The sequence below is a fragment of the Nomascus leucogenys genome, chromosome 7b, assembly GCF_006542625.1.
Source record: "Nomascus leucogenys isolate Asia chromosome 7b, Asia_NLE_v1, whole genome shotgun sequence".
Classification (NCBI taxonomy): Eukaryota; Metazoa; Chordata; class Mammalia; order Primates; family Hylobatidae; genus Nomascus; species Nomascus leucogenys.
In genome coordinates this window covers 81,335,331-81,359,492 of record NC_044387.1, presented here as the reverse complement: position 1 = coordinate 81,359,492, position 24,162 = coordinate 81,335,331, and positions in this window count along the sequence as shown.

The following is a 24,162-nucleotide window of genomic DNA, read 5'->3' as shown; positions in this document are numbered from 1 at the left end:
AAGGATGTTCTGCCATTTCTTTTGAGATGCAACATTGCTTTCACCTTATTGTCTTGACAGAGCCAGGGATCAGCTCAACAGCTTTTATTCAATCTTTCCAATCATGATAGCTCTTACTTAACAGACCAATATTGGGGTTCTAAAAATTACCAGTTGCCTCTCTTACACTGTTCACTCAAGAGATCAGGGGAATCATCACTGAGTGGTCCATGGACACAATGGACCTTCTATGAACTAGACATAAGACAAGATTCTATTTTTGCAAGTCCCCCACTAACATGAGGGCTGTAAAAATGCTTGGCATATTTGAATACCAATGTCAAGTTATATCTGTGTGTAGGAATTCTTGAAATGTCTTGGTATTTCCCTTTCTTCAATTTACAGTTAGAATAAATTACCATATGCCTTTTATGGGAAAGAACATTAGTAATCATTACTGTATAAACTTGCTGTAGTGGCAAATTGTTTTCTCATGGGAAACTGGCCTCTTCTTCCACAAATGGGTTCTGGATTTTAAAACTGACACATGTCTGAAAACTGTGTGGGGAAATATGATTTTTCATTATATAGGCTGCTCTTGGAATTATAATCATGTACACTTCATTTCTTTTGATTGCATAAATTGAGAAGAGACTTAAAGGTTGCTTGTTTACTCTGTTCCTAGGAAGGCTATGTTCTATCAACAATCTCCATAGCTCTGAAACTGGATTCTGGTTTACATTCTAATGGATTTTTTTTTCCTACTTCAATAGTTTTGCTTATCTGTTTTCTGATAGTTAAGTGCTGCCATCTTAACTCTGTTATTCTGAGATCCAAGCACCCTCATTGTTATTAAGGAACTACTATCAGCCGTGTCCTTTGTAGGGATATACCATTGATCCAGTGATGATGGTGACCTTCTCACAATGCATTCCTTATCACATTGATAAATGGAGAAATGTGTAGGCCCTTTTGGGGAAACTAGTCGGCAATAATACATCTACTTCAGCCTGCCAACTTCATTGAGCCTTTTCATTTTTTCCTTGACCCACCTAACATGAAAATTCTGACATTTCTACTTTACTTTGTGTGAACCATCGCTTTCTCCAATCTTCCAGAAGCCATACTAATAGGATGTTAGTCCTATATTACAAGATTTTGTTCATGGTATTAAATTCTTAACTAGGAGGAGTCCTTTCATAGTAATAGACTTTCTTTATTGTACTTTATATTCATCCAGTTGTGGTCTAATCTCTGTAGGACTCTATTCCATGTACATGCTCCTAGATCCTAACATTACACATTGGCTAGGTGCTACATCTTCTCTGAAGTATAATCCCTTACATCCTATAATAAAATACTTACTAGTAGCACCTTTTTGGACAGTTTATATTGAAACCAATCTTTACATATTGGTCTAGTGGTTGTTAGGGAGATTGGGATGCATCTTGAGAAGACACAGGTCTTATAAGGCAGAGGTTTCTGCATTTCTTTCAAGCAAGGGAAAAGGACTAGCTTTTAGACAATAAAATTCATATTTTTAGGCTCTGAGGGGTAAAACTCTGGGCATTCAGATTTCTGACCAAGGTTTCCCTATTCTATGTTTTATCATCCTTTTTTTTTTCAGTCATATTCTTCTTGACATAACACTCAGGATTAAGACTGTTGAATTTTCTGTACTTTTATTATTCTTCTAATTAAGACTCAGGTCTGATTGTTAGCTTTACCTACCCTCCAGACATGGGAGATGATTGTTTGTATGTACTTATGTGATGTGTTGCCTTAAATTAGTGATCAATCACTCTAAGCATTTCTTAGTTCTTTTTAAATCCCTATGTATAAATGGCCCTTAGCAATAGCTTTCATATTCTACTGTCCTTATAGTTACTATTTCTCCTGAATTTCTAAAATGCCCCAGATCTGAGATATTTCAACAAGAATTTATTTTGTTTGTTTTGCTTTTTCTAATAGTATCCCATACTGGTGTGTTACCAGAGAAATTCTAATGATTTCATGTCAGAAGTTCTTAGTACCTCGACTACCGCCAGTCATAGGGTTTTCACTGCCAGCTGGTAGGCAGATGCTTCAGTTCCAAAAATTTAATTTCAGAGTCTTATTTTTTGGAACATAATTAGCATCAACTGACATAGATAAGGTTCCCTGGGAAACAAACTCTGAGATAGTTATTAGAATGAAGGTAGTTTATTGAGGTGAGTTCACTGAAATAATACCTGCCTGAGAGTGAGGGAAGTAAGATGGGGCAGAAATCTCTGACATAGCTTTTCAGATAGTGTTGCCAGATTTAGCAAATAAAAAAATACAGGATTCCACATTATATCTGAATTTCTGATAAACAATTACTTTATCGTAAGGATATATTTTAGTTTAAGTATGTACTAAATATTGTCTGGACACACTTATGTCCCATAATTATTTGTTGTTTATCTGAAATTAAAATTTAACTGGGTGTCTTATAATCTTTCTGAAAATTCTGCTCTCATAGTTGTCACACATTAATAGACCAGGCTGTTTTTCTCCTGAAATTAGAAAACCTTTAGATGCAAGCTACCTACAGACGTGAGGAAAACTTATCTGAGGCAGCTTCTTTGGCTAAAGATAAGTCTTGGAGGTGATATAAACTGTGAATTGTTAGTAGCCATCACTCCTGAAATCTGACTGAATAAGTACTTCAATTCTAGTTATAAGAGCTGAGTAGTTCACAGTCTTAATGACTGTGTGAATGTGTGTGTGTGTGTGTGTGTGTGTGTGTTTGTGTATTTGAGGGAAGAATGGAGAAAGAAGAGATTAGATAAGAGGCAGGAAAGTGGCAGAAACTGTCTCAGTATCTCATCGAGGCTAAATATATGTCATCAATCTTAGCATGTTTCATTATACAGTAAGAGCGTGGTATACAGTAGATTAAAAACATATAGGCATGAGTTTGGCCTTTATTCAGAGCTTCTGGTCTTCCCAGTACAAAGCATATGGGCCACCATATTCCCAGACTTAGAGCTTAGGAACTTGAGCAAGAGTCAGTTAACCAAACATGCAAATAGACCCTAGACTAGCCATAGAGCTATGCTACAGATTCCATATCTAAAGGGAATTTTACTTACAAAAAACATTTTTCTCTAAAACATTTGAAATTTTTACTCGAAAAGTATGATTTTGAAGACCACTGTCTCCATTGTCATTATACAGAAGATCTACTTAAGAAACCAAAACTAAAAATTTAGATACTATTATGTGCCTTATTCCAGCATTATAAACCCTATTATGGGGGCATTAAAAAACAGAAGGCACAATTTTTGCCTAAATGGGGGAAGTAAGATGTATTAGGGCATTCTTGCATTGCTATAAAGAAATACCTGAAACTAGGTCATTTATAAAGAAAAGAGGTTTGATTGGCTAATAGTTCTGTAGGATTTCTAGGGAGCAGAGTGCTGGCATCTGCTCATCTTCTAGGGAGGCCACAGGAAGCTTACAATTATGGCAGAAGGCAAAGGGGAAGCAGACACGTCACATGGTGAAGCAGGAGCAAGAGAGAGAGTAGGGGCAGAAGGGATGCCACACACTTATATGACCAATCTTGTGAGAACTCATTTACTATCGTAAAAACAGCACCAAGAAGATGGAGCTAAACTTTTCATAAGAAATCTGCCCCTATGATCCAATAACCTCCCACCAGGCCTCACCACCAATACTAGGGATTACATTTCAACATGAGATTTATGCTAAGACAAATATCCAAGCACTATCAGAAGGGTGGAGGGAGAAATAACAAGGTATTTCACAATAAAATCAAGGCTATCAGTTTACTAATCATTGAAACTCATAAAACATATTAAGAACAGAATTAATGTCAGATATTCTGTGGTATTACTAAAACTAAGGTGGATTTAAAGAAATTTTAATGCCAAACAAAGCAGTATTGTAAAATATAAAATTACTTTTGCATAGGAAGCATAGAGATGTATTAAATAACTATGAAAAAGATCATAATCATCTCATTCAAAACTATTATTTGTTGAATAAAATATTTGAAAAAATATAATTTTCAGGCCAGGCGCGGTAGCTCACGCTTGTAATCCCAGCACTTCGGGAGGCCAAGGCAGGCGGATCACGAGGTCAGGAGATCGAGACCACGGTGAAACCCCATCTCTACTAAAAATACAAAAAAATTAGCCGGGCATGGTGGCGGGCGCCTGTAGTCCCAGCTACTCAGAGAGGCTGAGGCAGGAGAATGGCGTGAACCCCGGAGGCGGAGCTTGCAGTGAGCCGAGATTGTGCCACTGCACTCCAGCCTGGGTGACAGAGCGAGACTCTGTCTCAAAAAAAAAAAGAAAAAATATAATTTTCTAATGGATTTTTTTATTATACTTTAAGTTTTAGGGTACATGTGCACAATGTGCAGGTTTGTTACATATGTATATCTGTGCCATGTTGGTGTGCTGCACCCATTAACTCGTCATTTAGCATTAGGTATATCTCCTAATGCTATCTCTCCCCCCTCCCCCAACCCCACAACAGGCCCCGCTGTGTGATGTTCTCCTTCCTGTGTCCATGTGTTCTCATTGTTCAATTCCCACCTATGAGTGAGAACACATGGTGTTTGGTTTTTTGTCTTTGCGATAGTTTGCTGAGAATGATGGTTTCCAGCTTCATCCATGTCCCTACAAAGGACATGAACTCATCCTTTTTTATGGCTGCATAGTATTCCATGGTGTATATGTGCCACATTTTCTTAATCCAGTCTATCATTGTTGCACATTTGGCTTGGTTCCAAGTCTTTGCTATTGTGAATAGTGCCACAATAAACATACGTGTGCATGTGTCTTTATAGCAGCATGATTTATAATCCTTTGGGTATATATCCAGTAATGGGATGGCTGGGTCAAATGGTATTTCTACTTCTAGATCCCTGAGGAATCGCCACACTGACTTCCACAATGGATGAACTAGTTTACAGTCCCACCAACAGTGTAAAAGTGTTGCTATTTCTCCACATCCTCTCCAGCACCTGTTGTTTCCTGACTTTTTAGTGATTGCCATTCTAACTGGTGTGAGATGGTATCTCATTGTAGATTTGATTTGCATTTCTCTGATGGCCAGTGATGATGAGCATTTTTTCATGTGTTTTTTGGCTGCATAAATGTCTTCTTTTGAGAAGTGTCTGTTCATATCCTTCGCCCACTTGTTGATGGGGTTGTTCTTTTCTTGTAAATTTGTTGGAGTTCATTGTAGATTCTGGATATTAGCCCTTTGTCAGATGAGTAGATTGCAAAAATTTTCTCCCATTCTGTAGGTTGCCTGTTCATTCTGATGGTAGTTTCTTTTGCTGTGCAGAAGCTCTTTAGTTTAATTAGATCCCATTTGCCAGTTTTGGCTTTTGTTGCCATTGCTTTTGGTGTTTTAGACATGAAGTCCTTGCCCATGCCTATGTCCTGAATGGTATTGCCTAGGTTTTCTTCTAGGGTTTTTATGGTTTTAGGTCTAACATGTAAGTCTTTAATCATCTTGAATTAATTTTTGTATAAGGTGTAAGGAAGGGATCCAGTTTCAGCTTTCTACATATGGCTAGCCAGTTTTCCCAGCACCATTTATTAAATAGGGAATCCTTTCCCCATTTCTTGTTTTTGTCAGATTTGTCAAAGATTAGATAGTTGTAGATAGGCAGGATTATTTCTGAGGGCTCTGTTCTGTTCCATTGGTCTATATCTCTGTTGTGGTACCAGTACCATGCTGTTTTGGTTACTGTAGCCTTGTAGTATAGTTTGAAGTCAAGTAGTGTGATGCCTCCAGCTTTGTTCTTTTGGCTTAGGATTGACCTGGCAATGCAGGCTCTTTTTTCATTCCTTATGAACTTTAAAGTAGTTTTTTCCAATTCTTTGAAGAAAGTCATTGGTAGCTTGATGGGGTTGACATTGAATCTATAAATTACCTTGGGCAGTATGGCCATTTTCACGATATTGATTCTTCCAACCCATGAGCATGGAATGTTCTTCTATTTGTTTGTATCCTCTTTTATTTCATTGAGCAGTGGTTTGTAGTTCTCCTTGAAGAGGTCCTTCACATCCCTTGTAAGTTAGATTCCTAGGTATTTTATTCTCTTTGAAGCAATTGTGAATGGGAGTTCACTCATGATTTGTCTCTCTGTTTTTCTGTCATTGGTGTATAAGAATGCTTGTGATTTTTGCACATTGATTTTGTATCCTGAGACTTCTAATGGAGTTTTATTAACAAAAACCAATCATAGCATCTAATTAGGAATCAATTCTATTAGAATTTGTAAAAAAAAATGGGGCCAGGCTTGGTGGCTCACGCCTGTAATCCCAGCACTTTGGGAGGCTGAGGTGGGTGGATCACTTGTGGTCAGGAGTTTGTTACCAGCCTGGGCAACATGATGAAACACCATCTCTACCAAAAAGCACAAAAAGTTAGCCAGCTTGGTGTGGTGGTATGTACCTGTAGTCCCAGCTACTCAGGAGGCTGAAGTGGGAAAATTGCTTGTACCTGGGAGGAGGAGGTTGCAATGAGCCATGACTGTGCCACTGTACTCCAGCCTGGGTGACAGAGTGAGACCCTGACTCAAAAAATAATAATAATCATAATAATTTGAAAAAAAATCGAATTGGAGTTACTTCTTAACTCATTATGTATTATGTCATAATTATTATGATGATATGGAGTCATCCTAGATAAGTAGTTCTCTTGGGATTGATTTTGATTCCCAGGGGATATTTGGTAACATCTGGAGAGAATTTTTATTGTCACAAAGTGGGCAGGAGGTGTGCTACTGGTATGTAGTGGATAAAGGCCAGGGATAGTACTAAACATCTTACAAAACATAGGACAGCCCCCACAATAAAGAATTATCTGTCACTAAAAGTTAACAGGATTGGGATTGGTAAATCCTAGTCTAAATCCAAAAATGATAACCAAATATTTATCACCTGATAATAAACATTTATTAAATATATGCATACCTTGAAATTCAACCATCAATGCATTCCTTCAGTCAGCTACTCATTTAAGAAATTGCATATTAGGTACTGTATTAGTCCATTTCCATGTTGCTGATAAAGACACACCCAAGACTAGGTAATTTACCAAAAAAAAAAAATAAAAAGAAGTTTAATTAGACTTACAGTTCCATGTGGCTGGGAAAGCCTCATGATCATGACAGAAGGCAAGGAGGAGCAAGTCATGTCTTACATGGATGGCAGCAAGCAAAAAGAGAACTTGTGTAGAGAAACTGCCCTTTATAATACTATCAGATCTCATGAAACCCACCCACCACTACAAGAGCACTATGGGAAAGACCTGCCTCCATGATCCAGTTACCTCCCACCAGGTCTCTCCCGCAACACGTGGGAATTTAGGATGAGATTTGGGTGGGGACATAGCCAAACCATATCTTGCCACCGCTGGCCCCTCCCAAATCACATGTCCTCAAATTTCAAAACCAATCATGCCTTCCCAACAGTCCCCCAAATCTTAACTCATTTCAGCATTAACTGAAAAGTCCGCAGTCAAAAGTCTCATTTGAGGCAAGGCAAGTCCTTTCCACCTATGAGCCTGTAAAATCAAAAGCAGAGTTAGTTACTTCCTAGATACAATTGGGATACAGGCATTGGGTAAATACAGTCATTCCAAATGGGAGAAATTGGCCAAAACTTCGGGGCTACAGGCCCCGTGCAAGTCTGAAATCCAGCAGGGCAGTCAAATTTTAGTCCAAAATGATCTCTTTTGATTCCATGTCTCATGTCCAAGTCATGCTGATGCAAGAGGTGGGTTCCCATGGTCTTGGGCAGCTCCAACCCTGTGGCTTTGCAGGGTATAGCCTTCTTCCCAGCTGCTTTCACAGGCTAGTGTGGAGTGCCTGCTGCTTTTTCAGGTGCTTGGTGCAAGCTGTCAGTGGATCTACCATTCTGGGGTCTGGAGGATGGTGGCCCTCTTCTCACTAGGCAGTGCCCAAGTAGGAACTCTTTGCCTAATGTCGGAGCCCCCATATTTCCCTTCCACACTGCCCTAGAAGAGGTTCTCCATGAGAGCACTGTTCCTACAGCAAACTTCTGCCTGGAAACCCAGGTTTTTCCATACATCTTCAGAAATCTAGGCAGAAATTTCCAAACTCTTGACGTTTGTGCACTCGCAGACTCAACACCACATGGAGGCTGCCGAGGCTTGAGATTTGCACCCTCTGAAGCCATGGCCGGACCTCTACATTGGCCCCTTTCATACATGGCTGGAGTGGCCGGGATGTGGGGCACCAAGTCCCCAGGCTGCACACAGCATGGGGACCCTGGGCCCAGCCCACACAACCACCTTTTCCTCCTAGACTTCTGGGCCTGTCACGGTAGGGGCTGCCATAAAGACCTCTGACATGCCCTGGAGACATTTCTCCTCCTTATGGAATTATTAGATCTCGTGAGACCCACCTACCATCATGAGAACACCATGGGAAAGATGTGCCCCCATGATTCAGTTACCTCTCACTGGGTCCCTCCCACAGCACATGGGAATTCAAGATGAGATTTGGGTGGGGACACAGCCAAACTATATCAGGCACAATGCTACTTGTTGAGGATTCAGTAGAATGCAGTATATGGTGTACATTCTATGTTATTTTCCCTTTGGTTTCAAAATGCTTTGGCTCTGTTGCCTAACATTTTCAGATTAGCCCACTACTAAGTAAATACAAAGGTGCCATGGTGGACTACTGGTGTTGTTAGAGAGTTTGGAAAGAAACCTACAGTAGGAAAAAAAATTTAAACATCATTATGACTGAAATCTATATTTATATAAATCTATATAACTTTATATTTTACCAATGATTTAAGAAAATTTGTAACTATGCTCTTAGATAGCTGATGAGCTATAATTCATGACCAAAAATATCTAATGTTAGGGGTCTTTTGTAAAGAGGGATTGAATGTACAAATTTACTATGTTACACTCAGATCATCTTTGGGAATATAGAGAATTATTCATTCTGTAATTTAGATTGTATTTATCAAAAATTTTCATATGGTAAAGAAAAATTGTGAAATTTACATGCAAAAGAGATATTATACAGAAGATCATGAATAATGTAAAAAGGAATACAAAATTTTAACTGGTCTGCTGAGAGCAAATAGATACAGACCTAGCTTCTGGCTAGGATAAACCTAACTGGACCTGGTAAAATATAAAATGCCAATTAAATGGATTATAAAAATCAATGGAACCCATAGACAGCATTCAGAGACACACCTCTTCATTCAGAAAGAATTCAGATTCAGCCAGGGAAAGGGAAAGTAAATCAATACAAACATCCTCACCTTCACAGAATTACTCAAATATGATTGTCAATATATTTGAATGTGTCAAGAGAACTTCTCTACTAAATGACTCATCTGCAAAAGAAATTCATTAACTATTTTTTACCTGAATAAAAATAGAAATTTTTCAAAATTTTTCTGATTCTAAGCAAAAAGAATGGGTCTATTCCAAATGTACTAGATGTTTATTTTGTTATGTGTCTATGCAGCCATTTGTGAAAGAATCATTGCCATAGTACACTGTGTGACATAACTATTGAAATATGTTTGGATGGTAATAATATTAATTCCTGTCTCTAATACATGTCAAAACTGGTAAAACTGGTAGATATGAAAGAAATAGGTGTCTATAAGAAACAGTTGGGGATGGAAAGTAGAAAGCAGTATCATCTGAAAACAGAAACCTCTTTGTGATTGGTTTCAAACAGCAGAAAATGAAACACTGGGAATGATCAGTGAACCGTTTGCAGGAGGGCAATGACAGCTGGGGTGTAACCATAAAAATTCCTCTAAGGAAGTAAAATGTATGTAATCCTTCAGAGATATCATTGCCAAAATCTTATGAAGATTCAAATAATGAACATGATTATTTCCTCTAAGACCTTGAAACATTGACCTCTGTCTATAAAAATGATAGTGTCTAAATAGAGTGTCTTATATCCTAATTGGCATATCAGGAGAAAAGTTTTCAACACTATTCTATAAAAGAAAAAGATTCCTTTCAATCTGATTCCTATTCTCAATTTGTTAATTGAAAGAAATCTTTAATGAATGTTCTCCATTTACCTCAATACCACAAAAACTGGGCTTCAGGATAAAGCAGTGGATTGTCAAAAATAAACACAAAAGACAGTTAAAATAGTGACATCGTATTACATTCAGTGACTACTGACAGTAGAAGAAAAAGCTAAGTTTCATTCTGATTGATGCAGAGGTGACTGGGGGTTCTAAAAGTAGAATGAGGGAGAAGACAAGAGGTGGCTCAGTAAAATAAGAAAAGTGAAAAATTACAAATGGTTGGTCAGTTTAAATTTGATTAGACTGGCTTTTCTTGCTACCTGGTAGATATGGAAATTAGTATTCTGTTCTTCTATAGTGACTGGGAAATAGAGATTTTATTCTTTCAATGATTATATTTCAAAGAAATGGCTTCTCAGGTCTTTGAGAAAGACACGACAGAGTTGGAAAAGATACATATTTACAATTTTAAGACATTTTTACTAAAAGCTGTAAGAAAACGAGATGCTAGGGTTTAAATGTGCCCTCTAAAAGTTCAGTATTCTTATAGTTCTAATTAAGTCCTAAGCAGTGATAGACTGACATGTGTGAAATTTACATTCTCTCCATTTCATAGCATGTCTTTCCTCCAAGGCAAAAGGGATAAGCACTAGATAAACTATCAACTTTGTGGGATATTTTTCATTCAGAATGCAGGGGAGGAATTAGAAATTGATATCTCATTTTCTACAAATTGTTGAGAGGTAACTTTGGGAGGTGATTGAGACATGCATGAGGCCTCTGCCCTCATTAACCGATTAACACTGTTATCTCAGGAATGGGTTAGTTATTGGAGGAGTAGGTTAGTTATAGAGAGAGTAGCTTTGTTATAGAAGTGAGCTCTCTCTCCTGTGCTCTCTTGACCTTTCACCTGTTCTCCATGAGAAGATCCTCTCCAAATGCAGCACTATACTCTTGGACCTCTTGCATCTAGAACCATGAGTTTAATAAATGTATTTTTTATATAAAATCACCAGTCGCTGTATTCTCTCACAGAAACAGAAAACAAACTAAAACAAAAAATTAATAACAGGAGCGGGGTTGTGTCTTTAACAAATACCTGAAAATGGAGAAGCAATTTTGGAACTGAGTATGGGTAGAGGCTTGAAGAATTTGAAAGCGCAGCTAGAAAAATCTTGTATTGTCATGAATAGAATGTTAAGAGGAATTGCAGTGAAGCATCAAAAAAGACAAGTGCTAGAAGGGAAGTCTGAATTTTCTTAAAGATTACTTAAGTTGTCATGAGCACAGTGTTGGTGGAAATAGACAGTAAAGGCCATTCTGATGAAATCTCAGATGGAACTAAAGAAACAGATATTGGAACCTGGAGCAAAGGCCATTTTTGCTCCACAGTAGCAAAGATCTTGGCTGAACTATATCCGTGCCCAAGGGCTTTATAAAAGGCAAAATTTGAGAGTGATGAACTACAATATTGGGTGAAATAAATAGCTGACAAGCAAAAAATTTACGCTGCTGTATGGCTACTTTTGCACACCTACTGTGAGATATGAGAGCAAATAAATTACTTAAAAACAGAATTTATACTTAAAAGAGAAGCAGAATGAAAATATTTGGAAAATTGGCATTCTGGCCATGTACAGAGTAAAAAGAGATGTTTAAGAGAGAATACTAAGGGTGTAGCCAAGAGACTATTTGTTAAGGAGATTCATATGGATTGAAGGAAGCCAGGTGCTATTTATTAAGACAATAGAAGAAAGACCCTGAAGGCATTTCAGAGACCTTTGAGGCTTCCCCACCCATCTCAGGCCCAGAGCTCTATGACAGCAGAATTGATTCATGGGATGGGCTAAGGGTGCCCCTCACAGATCACTGCCCATAGCCGCCTTGGGACTCTGCTCCCCGAATTCCAGCACATCTCCTCTCAGCCACACCTTCTGTGGCCCAAGCAGCCCCAGTTGTGAGTTATGCTGCCACCAGGGAAGGTACAAGCGGTAAGCCTTGGTGGTGTCCACACAGTGTTAAGTCTATTAGACCTGCAGAATGTAAGAGCTGTAGGGGCATGACTACCTCCTCCTAGGTTTCAAAGGATGTCTCAAACTACCTGGAGACCCAGACAGAGATTTATTGCAGGGGCACAGCTGCCAAAGAGTCCCAACTAAGGTAATGCCTAGTGGAGCCACGTGCAGCCCCTGAGACCACAGAACTTTAGCACTAACTGGGAGAACTACACAGATGAGACTCTGTTAGATATGAGTTCTAATTTTCTTTTCAAATAATCAATATGTCAGTATGTTCAATTCTTTGCCGTCTACTTTTAAACTTAACTTCCTCATAAAGCAGCCTTTTAGGATTACCTACTTCACCCTGACTCATTCCGATTACCTGCTCCACCCTGATTCATTTTCATATGGTAAAGAAAAATTGTGAAATTTACATACAAAAGATATAAAGACAATCATGAATAATGTAAAGAGGAATACAAATTTTAACTGGTCTGCTAAGGGCAAATAGATACATGCCTACCTTCTGGCTAGGATAAACCTAACTGGGCCTGGTAAAATATAAAATACCATTTATGGTATGATTATGCTCTGTCATAACCATTTTTCTGGCCAAACTACTCACCCTGTCACTCTCTTTAGCCAATCAGAATTAGTTTAGCCTGTGAGGTGTAACCCTAGCCGACAGGGGAAAGACACAGCAGCAAGGGCCACGTGCATCAAGGATAAGAACCCCTTCCCCTCCCTTGTCCAAGTGTGCACTTACCACTGCTCCATCTGTAAGGGCGCACCCTTCTATAGAAGTAGCTTGCGTTGCTGAGTATTAAAAAGAAAATTTTATATTCAAGTGCTATTTATATTGTGGCACCGAAATTTTATTTATAACAACTCCAACATGTGGGGGCTGCTACCTGTACTGAGCCCAACAAAGCTGTAGGAATGGGTTCCCTTTAGGGCCTTGGAGTCCCAGGGCCCATCTCGCATGCTCAGGATGCTAGACATGAAGTCAGGGAGATTATTCTCCATCCAGCTTATAAACTTGAAGTTGTTTTTCCTGTTGGTTTTGGACTTTCTCAGGACCAGTTATTCCTCTTTTCTTGTCTCTTTCTCTCTTTTGGAATGAAAATGTCTATCCTGTGCCTGCCCTACCACTGAATTTTGGAGGTAGATAACTTGTTTTGATTTTATAGGTTCAGAGCTGGATAAATTTGCCTTGGGATGAATTGTGCCTTGAATCTTACCCATATCTGGTTTAGATGAGACTTTGTACTTTTCAGTTGGTGCTGGAATGAGTTAAGAATTGGAAACTATTAAGATGGAATGAATGTATCCTGAATGTGAGAAGGACATTAATTTTGGCCCCCAGGGGCTAAATGATATAGTTTGAATGTGATCCACAGAAGTTCATGTGTTGGAAACTTGATTGCGATTGTAACATTGTTGAGAGGTGGGCTTTTAGAAGGTGATTGAATATTGAGGTCTCTGCCCTTATGAATGGATTAATGCTATTATCATGGTAGTTGGTTTGTTATCTAGGAATTGGCTCTGTTATAAAAGTGAGCTTTCTCTTGCATGATTTAGAGCAAAACTAACAATCTATTATTCTATGTTTATTTAAATTATTCATAAAAAATAAAGGAGAAATAGATTTTCTAAGAAAAATACAAACTGAGGAAATTCACTGCCAGCAGTATTGCCCTATAAGAAATGTTAAACATTCTTCCAGCAGAAGAAAAATATTATGTCAGAAACTTGATAAAGGAATAGCATCAGAGAAGAAATAAATACAGATATAATATTTTATTTTATTACTTATTATTCCAAAAGAAAACTTTATTTAATGTAAAAATAGTAAGAATGTATTGGATAATTATAGCATATGGATGAGTAAAATAAATGATGGCAATATCACAAAGGATGTAAAGGAGAAATTGAGAATACAACATTACAAGATATCTGCACTACACATCGAAGTTGCACTTAGATTAGTTTAAAATGTGTTTTAAATTTTAGAACAACTAAAATTATTCTAAAAAGAAATCTATTCAATAGGCTAAGAGCATTAATAAAATTGACTCATAAAATCCTTAAAATTAAATTAAATTAGAGAAGGCAGAAGGAAAGAATGAGAAGGAAAAAAATGCCTACACAGCTAATACAATAATTAGAAAACTTGTAGAAACATGGTGGATATTAATTCAATTATATAAATAAATACTTTAAGTGCCTAAATATACATGTTAAGATAGTGACTAACAGAGTGGCTAAAAAACAACATGCTCTCACACACACACATACATATATTTAGAGAGGCAGAGTGTATAAGAAACCCATTTTACATATATAAAACCACATGTTAAAAAGTAAAGAAATGGAGATATACAAAGCTAATAGAAATAAAAATAAAACTGACATAGGGATATTTATTTCAAATATATTGGACTTTGAATCAAGGAATGTTATCAGGGATAAAAAAGAAGGCATCACATAATGATAAAGAAATTAGTTTTCTAAGAAAACAGCAATTTTAAAAGCATATGCATCTAACAACAGAAAGTCAAGATACATTAAACAAAAACTTATAGTGCTGAAATGAGAAGCAAACAAATCATTGTTATAAAAAAATCAAAATCTTCTTGTCAATAATTAATAGATCAAACAGGCAAAAAAAAAAAATGAGGATATAGATCACCTAAAAAGAACTATTAATCAACTTGATCTAATTGACAATTATAGAATACTCCATCCAACAGCAAAATACAGTCCTTTCAAGCTCACATGGAAACTTTATTAAGATACACCATATTCTGAGCTATAAAACACACCTATACAAACTTAAAAAGAGTAAAAATAATACAAAGTATGTTCTGATAATTTAATTGATTCAAAATTAATAACAGAAAGCTGAAAAATATTATTTGGAAATTAAACAATACACTTCTAAATTACATATAAGTCAAAGAAGTCTTATGATAAATTTAAAAAAAAGGTTAATTAAATTAATATGAAAATAGAACTTAACAAAATATGTGGGATGCCAGGGATGCAGTGCATAAAAAGAAAAAAGTAGCACTGAATGCATATACCAGAAAATATGTGAAATAAATAATCTAAACTCCCAATGTAGAAACTAGAGAAGAGAGAGAAATGTAAGCCTAAGGAAATAAGAAGAAAATAAATGATAAAAATTCAAACAGAGATAAACTAAACTTCAAACAGGAAAACAATAGGGAAAATCAATGTAACCAAAAGTTAAGTCTTTGAAAATATCAATACAATTGAAAAATAAGTGACTGTGGTATTATAGTTTTCCATCCTTTTCATTTACTCTAAAAGAGTGTGCAAGCTTATGTAGCATTACATATCACAAGACAGTTGTTCTCATCCTAATTTTAATAAATTATTCAACTTATGGATGACAATTATTAAGTTCAGATATGTAAAATATACTTAAATGCACTACCATATAAATCCATGAATAGGTAAAACTCAGCAAAAATTTAAGACAACTGTGAGTTTGAAACTCTCTAAATGTGAATACTGTTAGAGGTTAAGAAAGGATGGTTAAAATCCTCTGTGTTTTCATAGTATTAATGAAAATGCAATATTTCAGTTAATCACTGGATCAAGGGCAAAATGGTGAGATAAATAATTCACTTTAAAAGTCTTTCACACTGACTCTCATAAAGATTTGGGAAACAGAACAAATTCTTCTATGACCATGGCCAATTTCTTCTAATCAGAGAAACTCAAGTATTTGGGTGTCCCAAACTAAGGCACAGATTATAAATAAGAATAAATGTTTTACACTGAAAAAAAATCTAGCTATTATATTTTCTTCATTATTTAGCAGAATTCATATGAACAACTAGCATTTAGTTTTTATTGGTAAGAATAATTCTAGATTATACTTACTATAGAAAACATCTAAATTCTATAATTTAAAATTTGTAATCGAAAGAGTCCGTTTTCAAATTCAACTGATTATATATACTCAAAAGCTCATTCTTACAGAATTTTGCTTTTAGTATTCTATGCTTTATGTATTATAGTCCTTTAATTATGAAATCATATATTCAAATTAAAATTTTGGGAAGTTTATTTTTTATGAGTATGACAAAGATAAAACAGCACAGGTAAGTATTCAAGATTGTAAAGATATTAAATAAGTGTATAAGATAAACTTTTGTGTTAATGCATGCAAAAAAGTTTGCTTTTTGAGAACAGGACAAAGAGTATGTGCTGTTTAAAGGAAAATGCATATAAGCATTAGGATTAAAGAGGTTTACAGACTAATTGTTGGTAGAAAAAATGTTAAGCAATCAGAAAGTGTCACTATAAATTTTTATTTCAAGGAAACTCGTATTTTATCCTTACAGCTGTGAACTACTTCAATAATTAAATAACCATGAATTGTGTATGTTAAACAAATTGTTCTTTGCAACAGGTAAGTAGAAAAGGTTATTAAGAGATAGTTAAATTATATTTGTTAATGCAACTTGCACACTTTTAGCCTCTCAAATGTATTCAAATATATAACAAATGAGGAATGAAAAATAGTCCTAATCAAATAAAAATTGTTTTCATTAACAAACTCCAGGGCAAAATTAAAGACCAAATGTTAACTGTCCAAAGGTGTTAGAAATAGCAAGCATGTGCACAGTATTTGTCATGTGCTGGGCACTAATCCAAAGAGTTGACAGATAATATCGTTTAATTATCATAATAATACTCTGAATTAGATCTCAATGGCATCTAATTTTTGGAAATAGTTAGGCATCTTGTCCAAGATTGCCCCACTGGCAGGTGCCGTGGTTCCTGAGTTTAAATCCAGACAATAGATCAAGAGTTTGGTTCTTGCTTAGCATAAAATTCTGCCTCTCAAAAGGAATTATGCTATACTGCCTCTCAAAAGCAATTAACATTCAAAATTAAATCATCTTTTCCCTTTGAGATTAAGCTCAAGTTTTAAGGTTCTTAAGTTATATTAAAGTCCAAGAAATTATCCTCCCCAATTTTATTTTCTGTTGAAGGTGATGGTTACACAACAGAGCACTGTGAATATCTAATTTTCTAGAAGTTAAATTGGTCAAATGTCAAGTCTCTGATACACTTCAATTTATAAAGTACAGAAATAAGAAAAGGAAAGCTCATTATTATGCTCTTTTCATAGCTTTAAAATTTAGAGAAGCAACCTATCACCCAATCAGGCCTGATAGCACTTATCCCAAGTGAAATAATGTTCCCCAAACTGTTATAAATATTACAGTACATAACGACAGAAATTCATTGACGTCTGAGAGAAGAAAAAACTTTGTCTCAGACTCATTGGCATGACAATCAGTTGATAGAACTTGTCAAGAATATACAACCTCTGAATTAAACTTATTTTGATAAATCTGTCAACAACATGCTAATTTTGTACCAGGCAAGAACAAATATCTGTGGGGAGATCCCATCTATGCAGATGAATCATAGCTGCCTTTTCTACAAAGTTTAGAAATTTGTCATGTTGGCAAAGCACCAGTTAGCAGAAATAATAATTCTAGATATTTTTATTTTATATCCAGTATATTCAGAATTTAACTTCCATTTTTTTACTGAGCCCCATGTTTCTGGCACCTTATATTACAGTGAGAGTGGTCTCCGGCTAGTACAGCTTAGTATCTTAGCCTACACACTCTTGTGAGTAAGATTTTTATTTTTTATTTATTTTTTAATTCTAAGGCCCAGTGGATGTTTCCACTGACACTTTTTATGCAGTTATTTAGACCTTTAAAGCTTGCCTTCTAGGGAACAGTTTAACTTCCAGATTTGATCAACTAGAGAGTTTCCCTCAACAAACTTTCTTTTTTTTTTTTTTTTTTTTTTTTTTTTTTTTTTTTTTTTTTTTTTTTTTTACAGAAGCAGGAACAAATGGCTCATTTATTTTAAGTATCTTGCCTGATATTTCTGCCCTTGAATATTTTCTTTAGTTACCTGGGAAACGTTTTTTAGGACTGAAAACAGATATAAACCACAGCACTGTTAATGACCGTGAAAATGATGCAATTTGCATTGAAATCCTTAACTAATCTGTGCTGATTACCTAATTTCTCCAGGTGAGGATGGAGAAGCTAGGTGTTTTCCTTTATTTTATTTTATTATTATTATACTTTAAGTTTTAGGGTACATGTGCACAATGTGCAGGTTTGTTACATATGTATCCATGTGCCATGTTGGTGTGCTGCACCCATCAACTCATCATTTAGCATTAGGTATATCTCCTAATGCTATCCCTCCCCGCTCCCCCCACCCCACAACAGTCCCCAGAGTGTGATGTTCCCCTTCCTGTGTCCATGTGTTCTCATTGTTAAATTCCCACCTATGAGTGAGAACATGCGGTGTTTGTTTTTTTGTCCTTGCGATAGTTTGCTGAGAATGATTGTTTCCAGTTTCATCCATGTCCCTACAAAGGACATGAACTCATCATTTTTTATGGCTGTGTAGTATTCCATGGTGTATATGTGCCACATTTTCTTAATCCAGTCTATCATTGTTGGACATTTGGGTTGGTTCCAAGTCTTTGCTATTGTGAATAGTGCCACAATAAACATACATGTGCATGTGTCTTTATAGCAGCATGATTTATAATCCTTTGGGTATACACCCAGAGGCTGGGTCAAATGGTATTTCTAGTTCTAGATCCCTGAGGAATCGCCACACTGACTTCCACAATGGTTGAACTAGTTTACACTCCCACCAACAGTGTAAAAGTGTTCCTATTTCTACACATCCTCTCCAGCACCTGTTGTTTCCTGACTTTTGAATGATGGCCATTCTAACTGGTGTGAGATGGTATCTCATTGTGGTTTTGATTTGCATTTCTCTGATGGCCAGTGATGATGAGCATTTTTGCATGTGTTTTTTGGCTGCATAAATGTCTTCTTTTGAGAAGTGTCTGTTCATATCCTTTGCCCACTTTTCGATGGGGTTGGTTGTTTTTTTCTTGTGAATTTGTTTGAGTTCATTGTAGATTCTGGATATTAGCTCTTTGTCAGATGAGTAGGTTGCAAAAATTTTCTCCCATTTTGTAGGTTGCCTGTTGACTCTGACGGTAGTTTCTTTTGCTGTGCAGAAGCTCTTTAGTTTAATTAGATCTCATTCGTCAATTTTGGCTTTTGTTGCCATTGCTTACACCTTATACAAAAATTAATTCAAGATGGATTAAAGACTTACATGTTAGACCTGAAACCATAAAAACCCTAGAAGAAAACCTAGGCAATACCATTCAGGACATAGGCATGGGCAAGGACTTCATGTCTGAAACTCCCTCAACAAACTTTCTAACTGAATTTACTTTTGTTGTTTCTACAGGATTGAAATTACCACCTATAGCGTTGTCAGGCATATCACAAAACTCTGTCTTTTCTGTATTTTTGGGTGTTCCAGCATTGATTTCACCTATGTCATTTTTTGAGGGGGAGGGTGGGAACCAATGGGATAAACCTCTAGAATTTATTTCTCTTTGCTGCACGCAGTGTCTTTAAATAGCTAGGTTAAGTTTACCCTGCTGTATAAATTTGTTTCTTTTTTCTTTCTCTAAGAAAGTATGGCTGAAATCATTTGCTGGAATTGAACACCTGCCTTCATTTTGCTTTTCATTGTTTTCTGGCCAATCCATTTACATTTCTAATATACTCCCAGAGAGCTTTACTTGTCAGGTTTCCTTTTCTTTTGACTTATCGAAGTGTATTTTAATGAAAAAATTATACTATTGTTTTGAATAATGCAATAAGCTTAGAATACATTAACTTCATATGCCTCTGCTTCCTACTAATATACTATCCTTTTTATATTTGAATTCACTGCATACACCTTTTAAGCACACAGTATTATTTTATGAATTTTATATTAATCTATATCTGTATATATTATATTTATTTATTTCTGTCATTGCTGTATTGTAGATACAGAAAGTGATGGAAAACTAAATGATATAATAATTCAAGAGAAAATTGTTGAAAATTTCTCAGACCTAAAGAAAGACATGAATCTACATATACATTTTTACACATATATAATAGTGAAATTTCAGAAAACAAAGCAGAAAGTTACAAAAAGGCAAAAGAAATAAAAAATTATCTTCGAAGAAGTTGTGAATTGACTGATAACTGGCTTTCTATTAGCAAAAGTAGAAGACAAAAGACAGTGGGAAGATACTTTCAACAGGTGAAAAAAAATAAATTCAAGTCTTGAATTCTATAACCAGTAAAAATAGCTTTCAAGAATTAAAGTAAAATTATTTTTAGTAAATGATAACTTTGGAGAGTTTGCCTAAAACTGTCCACATTAATGTGAAGCTTTATTTTTATTTTTGAGATGGAGTCTTGCTCTGTCACCCAGGCTGGAGTGCAGTGGTGCGATCTCGGCTCACTGCAACCTCCACCTCCTGGGTTCAAGCAATTCTTCTGCCCCAGACTCCTGAGTAGCTGGGATTACAGGTGCGCACCACCACGCACAGCTAATTTTTTGTATCTTGGCTCATGCCTGTAATCCCAGCACTTTGGGAGGCCAAGGCAGGCAGATCATGAGGTCAGGATTTCAAGACCAGCTTGGCCAATGTGGTGAAACGTGTATCTTTAGGGTGCATCTCTCTAGAGTTTCCAGTAAGCAGAAGGAGACTAATTTAAGATTGTTTGTCAAAGACTCATGTTAGGTCTTTTAAACAAAATAATCACTTTAGGAGTCTTGAGTTGAATAATCCCACAGATGAGTTATACTTCCATTTGGCTCCCTACCTAAACAAAGGAAAAACTCAATCTTTCTTGGTTCTATTTTAGTGTGTCTCATATACTGTCCCTTCGGTTTCTAATTCCACAGATTTCTGGGCATCTTTATTTGGAGCACAGATAATAATTCTATTCTAGTTACAATGGCCGTGTTCCTTGAAACTCACAGAGAAATGTATTAAATCTCCAGTGTGTCCACCTATTATGTATCTACTTAACAAAGACACCATAATATTTAAGGTATGCTTCCCAGTTAGTATTACTATGGATTCCCTACTTTTAGTTATAAGACACTGTCTGGTAATACTTTCCTGATTCCCGAATAGCAACTCTCATCTTCTAGCTCTTGATTTTGGTTTGGGGCTCCAGGCTGTTACTTCCTGCTGCTCTCTGAAATATACTTTTTGTTTGGTCTCAGTTGTGTATTGCCATCTAACAAGAGTAAAGCTCTCTGTTTCCTAATGATCTCTTTCAACTTGATTCCTCACTATACACCTTAAAACCTTTTATTCCTGGAGACATGAACCATACATTTTTATGCATACATAATAGTGAAATTTTGGAAAACAAAACACAGCAAAAAGAAAGTTATAAAAAAGAAAAATAAATAACTAAAAGTTATCACAAAGAAGTGGTGATTTGATTGATAACTGGCTTTCTATTAGCAAAAGTAGAAGACATTTTCCCTTATATTTATTGAGCTTGTCTTCTCAGAACTCAGATTTCTTCTAAGGCTTATATCTCTTCCTCTGCTATTTAATTAGCCTATTGTTTTTTATTTTGTTTCCATTTCTTCTCATTTATTCTTTTAACCACCCTGATTTCTCTTTTGTTTCCTGAATATAGCTGATTCCTAGTAACAAAAATTTTGGATGTTACATTTACACTTTGGAATTGTAAAAATGTTGCCAGGTTGTTTGTTTTAACTAATAAATAGAAATATTCCCTTTAAAATAAGGCTTGCTGTTTTTCTTTTTATTTATTAATTGATAAAATATACTGTATTTTATAAGTGAAACCAATATTCAGTACTGAAAAAAAAGAGGTTGTAATCAGAGCTCATATAATTTAAAAATCCAGAGCCAAATGAAATTCTTGATAAGGCATGTATTTTAGCCTGTGTAAAGCCATATAAATGAAGGTTTGCTAGCTCCTCCTCACCTGTTTCTCCTAGAGGTAAAGGCAGTTCAAAACTTAAACAATGAACTTAAACTTAAACAAGACTTTAACGAGAATTTGCGGCAGTGATCTATGCCAGGCACTAAAATGTTAAAGATAGAGCATCAGAAATGCTCTCTAGCATCCACAGAACCCAGCGCCTTTAGCTTAAAGCCTGAAAATACTGTTCAGCACATGAAGTCCTAAAAGACAAGAAAGACTATTTTCTACACAATTAACTTTTCCATGTCACCGTATTTAGGAAAAGTGTAGCCAGAACTTGACAGTGTCTGTACCTGGGCAGGCCCATGACTTGTAAATGGTCCACACTGTGGCTTGCGGGCTGCTTGCCAGGGACCACATCTCATGTAGTCATCCCATTGTTAGGCTTAAGAAAATTGAGGCTTAGAGGTATTGCTTAAGCCTGTCTCTCATTGCTTATTAGGTAATTTTTCTCTTCTCTTAGGCCATGTGTTGACTCTCCTAACCCAGTTTCTTCTCTCTTTCGAAGTAAAAAGTTAGGTGAGGCTTATGAGTTATTCCTTGAAGGCCCAGGGCACGCTCCTGAAGTATTCATCCTCTTGTGGATATAGCCGCCATAAGCTGTAGTCACTCTATGACATCTAAAGCTTTATATTCAAGCCATAGCACTAAAAACTAACTGCACAACTGAAAAACCCATCTGGCCTCCAAGCTGCAAAGTAGAAAGCAGGCTGCAGGTTCACAAGCCCGGGGAATGAGTCATAAATCTGGGCTGGACAAACTCTTCTCTTCATATATATTTAGCACCCTAAATTCCACTCTTAGGATTTTATATCCTCTTATTTCAGATAAACACAGATTTGTAATCACTGAGAAAGTCCTCAATTAATGGTGGCCCTTTCTCATACTTTGATTTTGAAAAATTGGAGAAATAAAGAATAAGGTAAAGGCCAACGATTATTTATTTTATATTACTGGTTTTTATTTCAGCCATTTTATTAGAAATACAGGCTTATTCATTACTTGCAAAGGTTACTCACAAAGGGGGAAGTATGAAAATAAATGTAATTTTATTGGCTAAGTTTTAAATATAGCTTTACATATTAAACATCACTTTTATTGATGACCTTATTCTGTTATATTTATGTTTTATCCTTTACCTAATGATGAGTGCTTTTATTAACATTTTATAATTTAAATGTTTATTTCCCAAATTCACCAAATGCTTAAAGTCATTCAGAGAAGAATGAGTAAAGGTATGAGTAATATATGAAATTTTTTAAATAAAAATTTGGAAAGGAGGGCATTCCATCTATTATCATTTGGTTCATACTTTTTGTTTAGCTTTCACTACATAAGAAACAGGTGTTTGAGTTGTTGATTCATAAAGAATTTTAGGAAGTTGTAGTCTAAATCCTTGAAAATCAATCCAAGAACATGTTCGTATTGCATTACACTGTAATTCCTCTTGACTGTCCATAGAAGTTTTGAGAAATATCACTTTTGGATACATATAGCTTTCATTAATGGACTTTCTCATTTATTTATAACATATTTTTATTTTATCCTCTACTCATTCACGAGTGCTTTAACATTTTACAGCTTGAATGTATTACCAGAATATACCTAACAGTGGTTCTCTATCCATGAAGTTTTCCTATAAAATATTGCAATTTTATTTTGCCTTTTATCATAAATTTTTGGTAAATATTTCCTTAATTGCTTTTACATTTGTTCTTGTATATTTCTTTATAAGTCCTGTCTTACGTAAATTAGAACAATGGAATACTGTCTTTCATAGTATGTTTAGCCTCAGATTTTCTTGAGAATTTCATGTATTTATCTTGGATTGGACATGCCAGACATATTCTTGCTTCAGAACCTCTTCTTTCAGCCTGAGAAACTCAGAGAGTCTTTTGGGTCAACGCTTTTCTCTTAAGGAAGCTTCACAACCACCTTAAATGAACATAGATATCTTTTTTCACTGGAATTCAGATCCGTTTACCAAGCTTGTATATTTATTCTTGGATGTCCGTCCTCGTGATACTTACATTCTAGCAGAAGACAGAATGTAAGTATCATGAGGAGAGGCATCCTTTTTTTCTTTTAGGTAGTCCAAGTACCAGACCTGCATCTGCCCAAAAAAATTCTAAAAAGATATTAAAAAGTTGAATAAATGAATGCATGCATTCATGAATGAATTTTCTCTAA